This window comes from Palaemon carinicauda, chromosome 41 (genome assembly GCF_036898095.1).
Source record: "Palaemon carinicauda isolate YSFRI2023 chromosome 41, ASM3689809v2, whole genome shotgun sequence".
NCBI lineage: Eukaryota > Metazoa > Arthropoda > Malacostraca > Decapoda > Palaemonidae > Palaemon > Palaemon carinicauda.
Window position 1 is genome coordinate 30,516,860 of NC_090765.1, and position 12,500 is coordinate 30,529,359.

A 12,500-nucleotide genomic window follows, 5' to 3' on the forward strand; every position below is an offset into this window, starting at 1 on the left:
TCCGTAACCAATATGTGCTATGTGGGGCTCCGTAACCAATATGTGGGGCTCCGTAACCAATATGTGCTATGTGGGGCTCCGTAACCAATATGTGCTATGTGGGGCTCCGTAACCAATATGTGCTATGTGGGGCTCCGTAACCAATATGTGCTATGTGGGGCTCCGTAACCAATATGTGCTATGTGGGGCTCCGTAACCAATATGTGTTATGTGGGGCTCCATAACCAATATGTGCTATGTGGGGCTCCGTAACCAATATGTGCTATGTGGGGCTCCGTAACCAATATGTGCTATGTGGGGCTCCATAACCAATATGTGCTATGTGGGGCTCCGTAACCAATATGTGCTATGTGGGGCTCCGTAACCAATATGTGCTATGTGGGGCTCCATAACCAATATGTGCTATGTGGGGCTCCGTAACCAATATGTGGGGCTCCGTAACCAATATGTGCTATGTGGGGCTCCATAACCAATATGTGCTATGTGGGGCTCCGTAACCAATATGTGGGGCTCCGTAACCAATATGTGCTATGTGGGGCTCCATAACCAATATGTGCTATGTGGGGCTCCGTAACCAATATGTGCTATGGGGGGCTCCATAACCAATATGTGCTATGTGGGGCTCCGTAACCAATATGTGCTATGTGGGGCTCCATAACCAATATGTGCTATGTGGGGCTCCGTAACCAATATGTGCTATGTGGGGCTCCGTAACCAATATGTGCTATGTGGGGCTCCGTAACCAATATGTGGGGCTCCGTAACCAATATGTGCTATGTGGGGCTCCATAACCAATATGTGCTATGTGGGGCTCCATAACCAATATGTGCTATGTGGGGCTCCGTAACCAATATGTGGGGCTCCGTAACCAATATGTGCTATGTGGGGCTCCATAACCAATATGTGCTATGTGGGGCTCCGTAACCAATATGTGGGGCTCCGTAACCAATATGTGCTATGTGGGGCTCCATAACCAATATGTGCTATGTGGGGCTCCGTAACCAATATGTGGGGCTCCGTAACCAATATGTGCTATGTGGGGCTCCATAACCAATATGTGCTATGTGGGGCTCCGTAACCAATATGTGCTATGTGGGGCTCCATAACCAATATGTGCTATGTGGGGCTCCGTAACCAATATGTGCTATGTGGGGCTCCATAACCAATATGTGCTATGTGGGGCTCCGTAACCAATAGGTGCTATGTGGGGCTCCGTAACCAATAGGTGCTATGTGGGGCTCCGTAACCAATATGTGGGGCTCCGTAACCAATATGTGCTATGTGGGGCTCCATAACCAATATGTGCTATGTGGGGCTCCGTAACCAATAGGTGCTATGTGGGGCTCCGTAACCAATATGTGGGGCTCCGTAACCAATATGTGCTATGTGGGGCTCCGTAACCAATATGTGCTATGTGGGGCTCCGTAACCAATAGGTGCTATGTGGGGCTCCGTAACCAATATGTGGGGCTCCGTAACCAATATGTGCTATGTGGGGCTCCATAACCAATATGTGCTATGTGGGGCTCCGTAACCAATATGTGCTATGTGGGGCTCCGTAACCAATAGGTGCTATGTGGGGCTCCATAACCAATATGTGCTATGTGGGGCTCCGTAACCAATAGGTGCTATGTGGGGCTCCGTAATACATAATCAGTGAAAATTTATCAAAAACAAATTTCCCTTTGTGTATTTATTCCCAGGGCAGAGGATCAAAAACTATTTGCGGCTATGGTGTTCGATTTTTTTTTTCTCATGGAAACGCCTTTTTTTTCCATTGATATCCAAAGAATATTTATCGCACCGTTTGTAAGCTATCATGTACTGTATATACGACAATTTCTTTGACCATTTCCATTTTCCAAAAAAATATGAGTGATCGCGGATTTAATGGCATACGGTGACTGGGACCAAGAAGATTTCTATCTTAGAGTTATATGATTCTTTTCTGAATGAAGTGGTCGGGGTATTATTATTATTATTATTATTATTATTATTATTATTATTATTACTATCCAAGCTACAACCATAGTTGGAAAAGCAAGATGCTATAAGCCCAGGGGCTCCAACAGAGAAAAATAGCCCAGTGAGGAAAGGAAATAAGGAAATAAATGAAGAGAACAAATTAACAATAAATCATTCTAAAATAAGAAACAACGTCAAAACAGACATGTCATATAATAAACTATCAACAACATCAAAAACAAATATGTCATAAATAAACTATAAAAAGACTATGTCCGCCTGGTCAACAAAAAAGCATTTGCTCCAACTTTGAACTTTTGAAATTCTACTGATTCAACCACCCGATTAGGAAGATCATTCCACAACTTGGTCACAGCTGGAATAAAACTTCTAGAGTACTGCGTAGTATTGAGCCTCGTGATGGAGAAGGCCTGGCTATTAGAATTAACTGCCTGCCTAGTATTACGAACAGGATAGAATTGTCCAGGGAGATCTGAATGTAAAGGATGGTCAGAGTTGTGAAAAATCTTATGCAACATGCATATCGGACGGAATATAGATTATCCTCTAACAGTCAGGGGAACAAATCTTCAATAAACGTAAAACAAAGTTGCTTGCCATTCTAACTTTACTGAAATAATCCTGATATCGAAGTAAATGACAATCGGATACCGAAAAACTGGGATTTCCATATAATGTCAACTTACAGTTTGTGATATCCATACCAAGACATCCTTTCCCATTCTACTTTTAAACTGATGAGTGGTACAAGATAATTTTAGCTTATTAAAAAACTTACTAAATTCTTAGATCGGAATACACAAAGTCAGTGTCTTCCATATATCTCATTTAAAAATTAACCTTAGGATAATTGTGATTTCTTATTGCATTTTCAAAGTATAAAATATTATAAGTTCGCTGGAACATTACTCTTCGCCTTTAATAATAATAATAATAATAATAATAATAATAATAATAATAATAATAATAATAATAATAAAAACTCATTGCAAACCCTATGAGTTCGATGAGATTTTTTTCTGAATCAAGCAGGAACGGTCTGCACATGGTGTGACTTTGTAAGGAAAAAATACAATTTTAAGACTAAAATGATAATTGGATTTTTTGGATACATTTGTATGAAAGACATGCTAATAGGACTCTTTTGGTAAATACACATCCATTCAGACTTCAAAATTTTACTTTCAGAAAATGAAATATCGCATTAGTAAACTTCATACCCAGCACTGAAAATAATAAACCTTATTGAGATTCATTCTTCAAGTGCTTTTGGTAAGCATATTTCACATAATTCACCGTAGGAAATATTTCTCGAATGCATAAACATACGAAATGGATTTTTTTTCGCATGTAATAATGAAGAATTTCGAAATAATTCTCTTAACCTTTTACAGTCCAACGTTCCCACTTATGCTAATGGATCTAACCTTACCAAGTTATCCAGACCTCAAGTATACTTAAATACTCCATTTTAAATCATACATACTCTGAAATCTAACTGTAATTACTTTTTTGTGTGGTTTTTTACTTTTGATATCTTTATGCAAAAAGTGACTGCATATTTCAAATATTTCATATATATATATATATATATATATATATATATATATATATATATATATATATATATACATATATGTATATATATATACATATACATATATATATATATATATATATATATATATATATATATATATATATATATATATATTCATATATTTATATTCATATATATATAAATATATATATATATATAAATATATATATATATATATATATATATATATATATATATATATATATATATATATATATATATATATATATATATATGAGCGGTAAACCAACTATCGACCTGCGTGCTTAGTTTGAGTAAACTTGGAGCAATGCTGAGAAATCGTACTGCCAAACTAAATAAAAAAGCAATGATGTCAACAGTCTAAGCTACATGAGGCATACTTGAACGTTACATTTGTGTATGGATTATATATCAATTTTAAGTGCTCTAAAAAGGCTTCGACTTTCATCTATTAACTTTTTACCACAATTATTTGGCTATGGATTAGCAGAAAATCTTATTTATGTCGTGTGGAACTGACTAATCAATACTTAACACAAGTTATGATAATAATCATTGACAAAATATCAGTAAAATATTCTAAATAACAAAAAATCTTGGGCGTAATTTACTTGATCATGATTATATTATTCCAAATGTAACTTACCTAAAACAAATTCAAAGCTCATTTATAAAAAAAAAAAAAAAAAAAAAAAACTTGATTTCACCAAAAAAAAAAAAGAAAAAAAATTCGACTAATTTTTTTTTTTTTTAATCAAGATAAAAATTCTTTGTATATTTTGTAACAAAAAATATTGCTGCGGTAATGTTATAGCACTTTTTATCAGGATTTTCTTCGCTATATGCTAAAAAATTACGAGTCAATTTACACACATAAAATTATTGCATTAAAACTAAAGTAAAACCTACCATAACCAAGTTTCCTGGGCAGCACCGCCAAGATAAGTCTGAAATGAAAACATGAAATAAAGTAAATAAGTGTTTCAATGGTAATAAAATCAATTACAGGAATAAAAGAAACACAAAAATCTAAATTGCAAATAATTCATGAACGCTCAGAAAAAGGAAAATGAGGGCATAATAAGTCTAGTGAGAGGAATAAACGATGATAAGAAAGATGATACGCTTGCCAATTTAAAGTTTAGATATAATGGAAAAAAAAAAAAAGGGGGGGGGGGGGAAATCACGCGCATAAAAGGTAAGATGAAACTTTTAAAGCTTTAGTGATTAAAAATAGATAGCTGCCGAAACAACCAATTCCCTATTTCCTTAAATACGAAATTTAATGAACCCCAATGTATTTTACCAGATCAACATAACAAGGACAAAGAGATGTAAATTTGAAATACGAGTCTATTTGAAGGTCGTCCAACAACCAATTCAAAAACTAATTAAAAACTTAATCAACTAAAAGGCAAATAAACAACATATGTCCACTAGCGGTTACCATGAAATACTATTATTCTTTACATAGCGATTCCAATTAAAAATTCTATTGAAGGATATTGACAATGATCAGCGCTCGTTTATTGGATGATTCTATGTTCGACTGTTTTCTGCTTTCATATTATTAACTGTTAAGCCAGTAGGACTGTGAGTTAGCTGTGAATGAACCTTCTCTACTTTCTATACTTGAGAATTCATTAGAGATGTAAACCTTCTCTCTCTCTCTCTCTCTCTCTCTCTCTCTCTCTCTCTCTCTCTCTCTCTCTCTCTCTCTCTCTCTCTCTCTCACTTAATCACAACATTGACAGCTTCACTGTACCAACCGTCTTCTGTTTATAAAACTTAGATGATATTTTGTTCCCAAGGTGATGAGGAGAAATGCCAAGTAAAATAAAACAAAATTTTACCTACCTACATATACAATATATATATATATATATATATATATATATATATATATATATATATATATATATATATATATATGTATATATATATATATATATATATATATATATACATATAATTTATATATATATATATATATAATTTATATATATACATATAATTTATATATATACATATATCTATTAAATGCTGAAGCCCTTATAGCATCAATTATTTTAGGGAAACGCTTTTATATATATATATATATATATATATATATATATATATATATATATATATATATATATATATATATATATATATATATATATATACACATACATATATATATATATATATATATATATATATATATATATATATATATATATAATTTATATATATATACATATATCTATTAAATGCTGAAGCACTTCTAGCATCAATTATTTTAGGGAAACGCTTTTCCAGTTTTCTGTAACTTTTATTGCTTTCAGGGATAGCATTTTGAAGAAAAATATGGAATTTGTTAATGTGCTGCTCCATTTATTCAACTCTAGCCGACAGCTGTTTCAGCCAATATCTAATGGCTTTCGTCAGGTCATATTTACATAGAAATCACAGTCCCACAAAAATTAATCCTTATTGCTTCAGGATATGTACTATAGGCATGGTGCAGTGTCCTTCTGCTGGAGGGGAGGGTATAGTCTGAGGAAACTTGAAGGTTCAAAGCATACTACTGCATCCTGATGGACACTACTTCAGTCATCACCAGCCTTCCATAGTTATCCTCCTCGTGAACAACGCCTATGTTCATGAGATTACACAAGGACCCAACTGAGAATTTAAAGAAAATTGGGATACAATAAAAAAGAAACCAGTAGTTAGCAACCCGATGTAAAATACCCAAAATTAGTCGGCGACTATCGGCCTGCACATTGCTAGGAAACTGCTAAGACACATAAAGCAGGAAATCCACTAAGACCCAATATTTCACAAATGGGATCCCCAAATTTTAGATTGGCTAAGGTACTAAATAAAATCTTGATACCTTACACACTAGCAGGTCATTCATTGAAGTCCTCTGTAGAAGTAATTGATATCTTTAAAGACATGTGGAAAGCCTATTCACCAATGTTCCAGTTCAGGCGACCATCCGAATGCTCTAGAAAAGTCTACAGATCTGACAAGGAACCCCCTTCTTATTCCTGAATTGTTGAAAGACGATGAAACTTGCTCTATGGATGGGGCTTGCTTCTCTCTCTCTCTCTCTCTCTCTCTCTCTCTCTCTCTCTCTCTCTCTCTCTCTCTCTCTCTCTCTCTCTCTCTCACTCACGAGAGCTCTTTCATCAGGTAAATGGAATTCCAGTAGGAGTTCTCTTTGCCAACATGGACATGGCTGCGCTGGAAAATAGAAATGGAATTCCAGTAGGAGTTCTCTTGGCTGCGCTGGAATATAGAACTTTCATAGGTCACTAAAAGCCTAAGATCTATGTAAGATATGTGACTGGATTATTCATCACAATTAGAAGACCTGATGAATAAGAGGAGCTTGACAGTGCTTTAAAAGCTGATTCAATCATAAACTTCATAACCTAACCATTCCTTGATGCCTTTGTTGAGAGACAACAAACCCAGTATTCCACACCAATCTACACGAAATCTACGAATGTTAGCAATTGCCTTAACTCACAGGGAAAGTGTCCTGACTCATATTATCATTATTAGCTAAGTTATAATCCTAGTTGGAAAAGCAGGATGATATCATTCTAAGGGTTCCAACAGAGAAAATAGCCCAGTGAGAAAGGGAAATACGGAAACAAGATACAATACTGTGCTTGAGAGTACCCTCAAGCAAGAGAACTCTAACCAAAGACAATGGAAGACCACGATACTGCGGTTGATGCACAACCAAGACTAGAGAACAATTGTTTGATTTTGATGTCCTTCCCTTAAAAGATCATCTTACCATAGGTAAAGAGTCTGTTCTACCATTACCAAGTGGAAAGTAGCCTCTAAATAATTACAGTTCAGTAGGTAACTTCTTAATGAGGAATATTCTTTCTAATTTTCTTAGTGTTGTCAGGTGTATGAGAACAGAGAAGAATGTGTAAAGAATAGGCCAGACTATTCGGTGTATGTGTAGGCCATAACCAGAGAGGGATCCAATGTCGTACTATCTGGCCAGTCAAAGAACTCTCTAGAGGTAGTATCTCAACAGATGGCTGGTGCTTATATCAGGAGGGTATTCTACCACTGGAGTAGTTGGAAAGCTGTCAATGAAGAATTGGAATGTATAAGCCAGATGTTAAGGAACAGTGTATATCCCAGCAACATCATAGAGGAAATGAAAAGGAAGGGTAGAGATGAATTCTGCCACTTAGAAGGTGACAACAAAGATATAGTGCTTATCTCAATGTGGACTATGGAACAGCCTACAGATAAGAAGCGAATGTCCTTAAAAAAATCATCAGGTGTGGAGTAAAACAAAAGCCATCATTTGAAAAAAGTATTGACGAGAGTATACACCAAAACTAACTTGACTACTGCCCTTATGATGAAAAACAGTCATGCCTAAAGAGTACCCATGGAGTATAAGATCAATATACCGTATCTAACAAATTCAGGAACTCGGAAGGGGAGTGTAACCCCTTCAACACATGCTAAACTGCACAAGCGACGACGACGTTCAGGAGACTTCAAACTCTCCGCAAATTTCAGTGATGAACATGACAAAAAAAAAAGTCATTAAATTATCCTATTAAGGACACAAAAGCTTTTCACGAAGAAGATGACGGGAGGCTGGTGATTGCTGATGCAGTGTTCATCAGGAAGTTCCAGTTGCTTTAAAGCATTTCTTATAATTCTGTCTATCCTCTGCATTCAGATCTTCGCAGACTGTATCATCTAGTACATACTGTAGTACTTCAGTAGATATGTATTAGATTTTAAGTCTTGCATTTTCCACCATGAAGGCACACTTTCAGTTGAGTTATGACCAGATTGTGGAACGATCATCTTAATTTGGTAGTTGAATCGGTGAAATGTCAGAAATTCAAACTCGCTGTTAATGATTTTCTTTCGAACAGGTTGACATAAGTTTAGTTTCATAATATATATATATATATATATATATATATATATATATATATATATATATATATATATATATATATATATATATATATATATATATATGGCTGATCTATTTGAATATTATTACTGTTCAGAACATATTTCATTATTATTATTATTATTATCATTATTATCAGCTAAGCTAGAGCAGTAGTAGAAAAGCAGGATGCTATAAGCCCAACGGCTCCAACATGGAAAATAGCCCAGTAAGAAAGGGATATAAAGAAACAATAGTATGCATAAGTGTATCCTCAAGGATGAGAACTTAATCCTAAGACAGTGGAAGACCATGGTACATATATTAAAGCAATATGTAGTATAGTATAGTATATTCTGTAATTTCTCTATTTCTGCAATGAGCTTCTTTCCCTGTTGAAGCCCTTGAGCTTGTAACACCTTTCTTTTATAGCTAGACTTGAAGCTTGGCTCGTAATACCAAAAAGAATGAAAAATTATTTCACGCAAAAAAAAAAAAAAAAAAAAAATCATCAGCATCATCATTCCAGTGTCGCAGCAAAGAAATATTAATCATGACTAAGCTCAAAACCGTTTTTAAAATACCAATCCGCTTTCAGATAATAATCCCCTTCATAATTGTAAAAGAGAAATCATTTTTCTAGTTCTTTCTCGTTTGTGAAATACTTCCTCCCGGGATTTTTTCTCATGTTTTTGTGATGTTGAAAGAGAGAGAAAATACTCGCGAAAAGAGTAAGAAATTTTCTCTTATATTAGACGTATAAAGTGGATATATAAATATCGTATCTCATCATATGAAATAAATTAAGAGAACAACAGCAAAATGAATGTTGCAAAAAAATCAAAACAGAAATAACACAAATATTAAAGCAAAATAATAAATAAAAGCTACGTTACCTTATAAACCATTATAAATTTACAAAATAAGACAATAATGCTTTTAAATAAAAATAATGAAAATAAAAAACAGGATTTCTTAAGCATCAAATATTTTCAGAAAACCAAAAAAACCAAGAATTATGAATAAATAATTACACGAATGATAAAAAAAAAAAAATATTCTGCACCAATACAAACCAAAAGAATAATAACTGATAAGGATACCACCGCCCAGAGAGAGAGAGAGAGAGAGAGAGAGAGAGAGAGAGAGAGAGAGAGAGAGAGAGAGAGAGAGAATTGGAACCTATCCTGAGCTAAGTAAGAGGGATATAAGCAGATGGCGCCACTCAGCAGGTAAACACATCCTGCGTTCCAAGAAAGGATGGAGTTGATTTATAAAGTGGAACTTGTACCCACACGCCATCATCACCATTCCCTCCCACTTCTCTCCTCCTTCCTACCAGTCACAGTGTCTCTTCCTCCTTCCTACCAGTCACAGTGTCTCTTCCTCCTTCCTACCAGTCACAGTGTCTCTTCCTCCTTCCTACCAGTCACAGTGTCTCTTCCTCCTTCCTACCAGTCACAGTGTCTCTTCCTCCTTCCTACCAGTCACAGTGTCTCTTCTTCCTCCCTTTCCTTGTTGTTTCAGTCCCGACTCCCCCTCCTCCCAGCCCCCACGCCAGGACGCGCCCCAAATCCCTTATCCTGCGATGAGTGTGGATGTTGATGTTCCTTGGACTTTCCATGATTGAAATCCTACACTCTAAAGACTATGTCGAGCGCCATTTGCTCCTTTGATCCACCAATTACTGATTATTTTAATCATATAAAATAACTCGGGTTTACTCAAATTTACTCAACTGGTTTACGCGATCCGTCAAAAATGACAACTACATATTAGGATAGATATGCATACACGCAACCCCTCTTATCAGGATATGACTACCACTCTCCCCCTACCCAATGGACGGGGAGCGCTGTGCGTGACCGGAAAGATATATATATATATATATATATATATATATATATATATATATATATATATATATATATATATATATATATATATATATATATATATATATATATATATATATATATATATTCAAATAAGCCATATATATTTTGATATATTAATGTCTGGATTCTCTTAACGACCTCGGGATCAGAGCCCCAGGCGAAATCTCACAAAGACAAGAGCTTGGCTCCGGCCGGGAATCGAACCCTGGTCGGCAAGCTTATATAGACAGTGACTAACCCATTCGAATGGGTTAGTCACTGTCTATATAAGCTTGCCGACCAGGGTTCGATTCCCCGGCCGGAGCCAAGCTCTTGTCTTTGTGAGATTTCGCCTGGGGCTCTGATCCCGAGGTCGTTAAGAGAATCCAGACATTAATATATCAAAATATATATGGCTTATTTGAATATGAAAAACACGTAAAAATGTGCAAAATTTATCATATATATATATATATATATATATATATATATATATATATATATATATATATATATATATATATATATATATCCAGACACTTGCTTTTTATTAGATAGGGAGATTGGGCATTACAATCTATGGAGTATTTCTAATAGTCAATCGTTTCTCGCCACGTTTCTCAAAATTGATTACATGTAATAATAATGACAGCACACCATCTGTGATGTTATTAAAAAATAAGAATGCTGTCCAAGACCTTTAGTATATAGTTTTCCTTATAATCTTTCCCCAGAAACAAATGCTTAAATAAAACAGTCATTGACATGGTTTTCCTCATAATCTTTCCCCAGAAACAAATGCTTAAATAAAACAGTCATTGATATGGTTTTCCTTATAATCTTTCCCCAGAAACAAATGCTTAAATAAAACAGTCATTGATATAGTTTTCCTTATAATCTTTCCCCAGAAACAAATGCTTAAATAAAACAGTCATTGATATGGTTTTCCTTATAATCTTTCCCCAGAAACAAATGCTTAAATAAAACAGTCATTGATATGGTTTTCCTTATAATCTTTCCCCAGAAACAAATGCTTAAATAAAAGTCATTTCAAAGCCAAGCCAATCGGTCTCACCATCTTCGTACCTTCCAAGACCTATTAAACCTCGTCTCACCTGATCTCTTTTCTCATCAGACAGTTCCAGCCTTTCCCTGGAAAGCCAACTCGCAACTGCGTAGTTGCTCTACATTGAACACTATTGTTCTTGTGGTCAATTGTGGTTATCTAGACAATATATCACCCTGATATAGAGGTAAACGTCAGTTTGGACGAATGCGATTTTGAAATCAAATAATAAACAAATAAATCGACAGCGTATCTAATCTGTTGCCATGGATACTCGCAATTACTGAAAGACAATGACGCTGGGCGAGGAGGGGTGAGACGCCGGCAAATAACCAAGATGGCGGCTGCAATGCGGACAGCCTTCCACGTACCACGGTGCTTCACATAAAAACATCGATCTATTGAGACTACGTTTATATTTGTTATTTCTCGTAATTTCCGTGCCTTCTGTCTATCAGGCTCTATGAATAATATAAGTTAGAATCTCATGCGGCACAACTCAAATTGCAAAGCAAGGAATTAAGTTTTACATGTCAGTATGTTGGAAAACAGATGTGAGTGGTAAAACTAGTTTAGAGGTTAGATTAAATGAAATAAAGGAATCAAAACTTCATTGCAATCGTCTACTTCAACTTACAATTCTAATTTAATCCATGAACAATTTACAATCACTAGCACTTGGTGTAACAGAATTATAAAAAAAAACTTACATTTTACTAGATATTGAGAGGATGAAGTATTTCGAAAATAATGACGAAAATATCCCTAAATAAATTGAAAACGGAATCTGATGATGTATCAAGAGATATTGATGATTTAAGGAACCTTTGAAAGGGAAATCCAAAGTCGAGACAAATTAGCTACCTCAGGTTTAGAAAATGAGAAAAAAAAAAGATAAGAAAATCAGCTCAAAGTTCCTGATTTCCAGCATCCATATCGGTGACCTTGGAATTGATTTTGAGTCCAGAATTTTGCAGAGACGAGAATATAGTTTCGATAACTTCAGGATGATTCCTGGAAGGATCGAGGCACATTAAGAACAAAA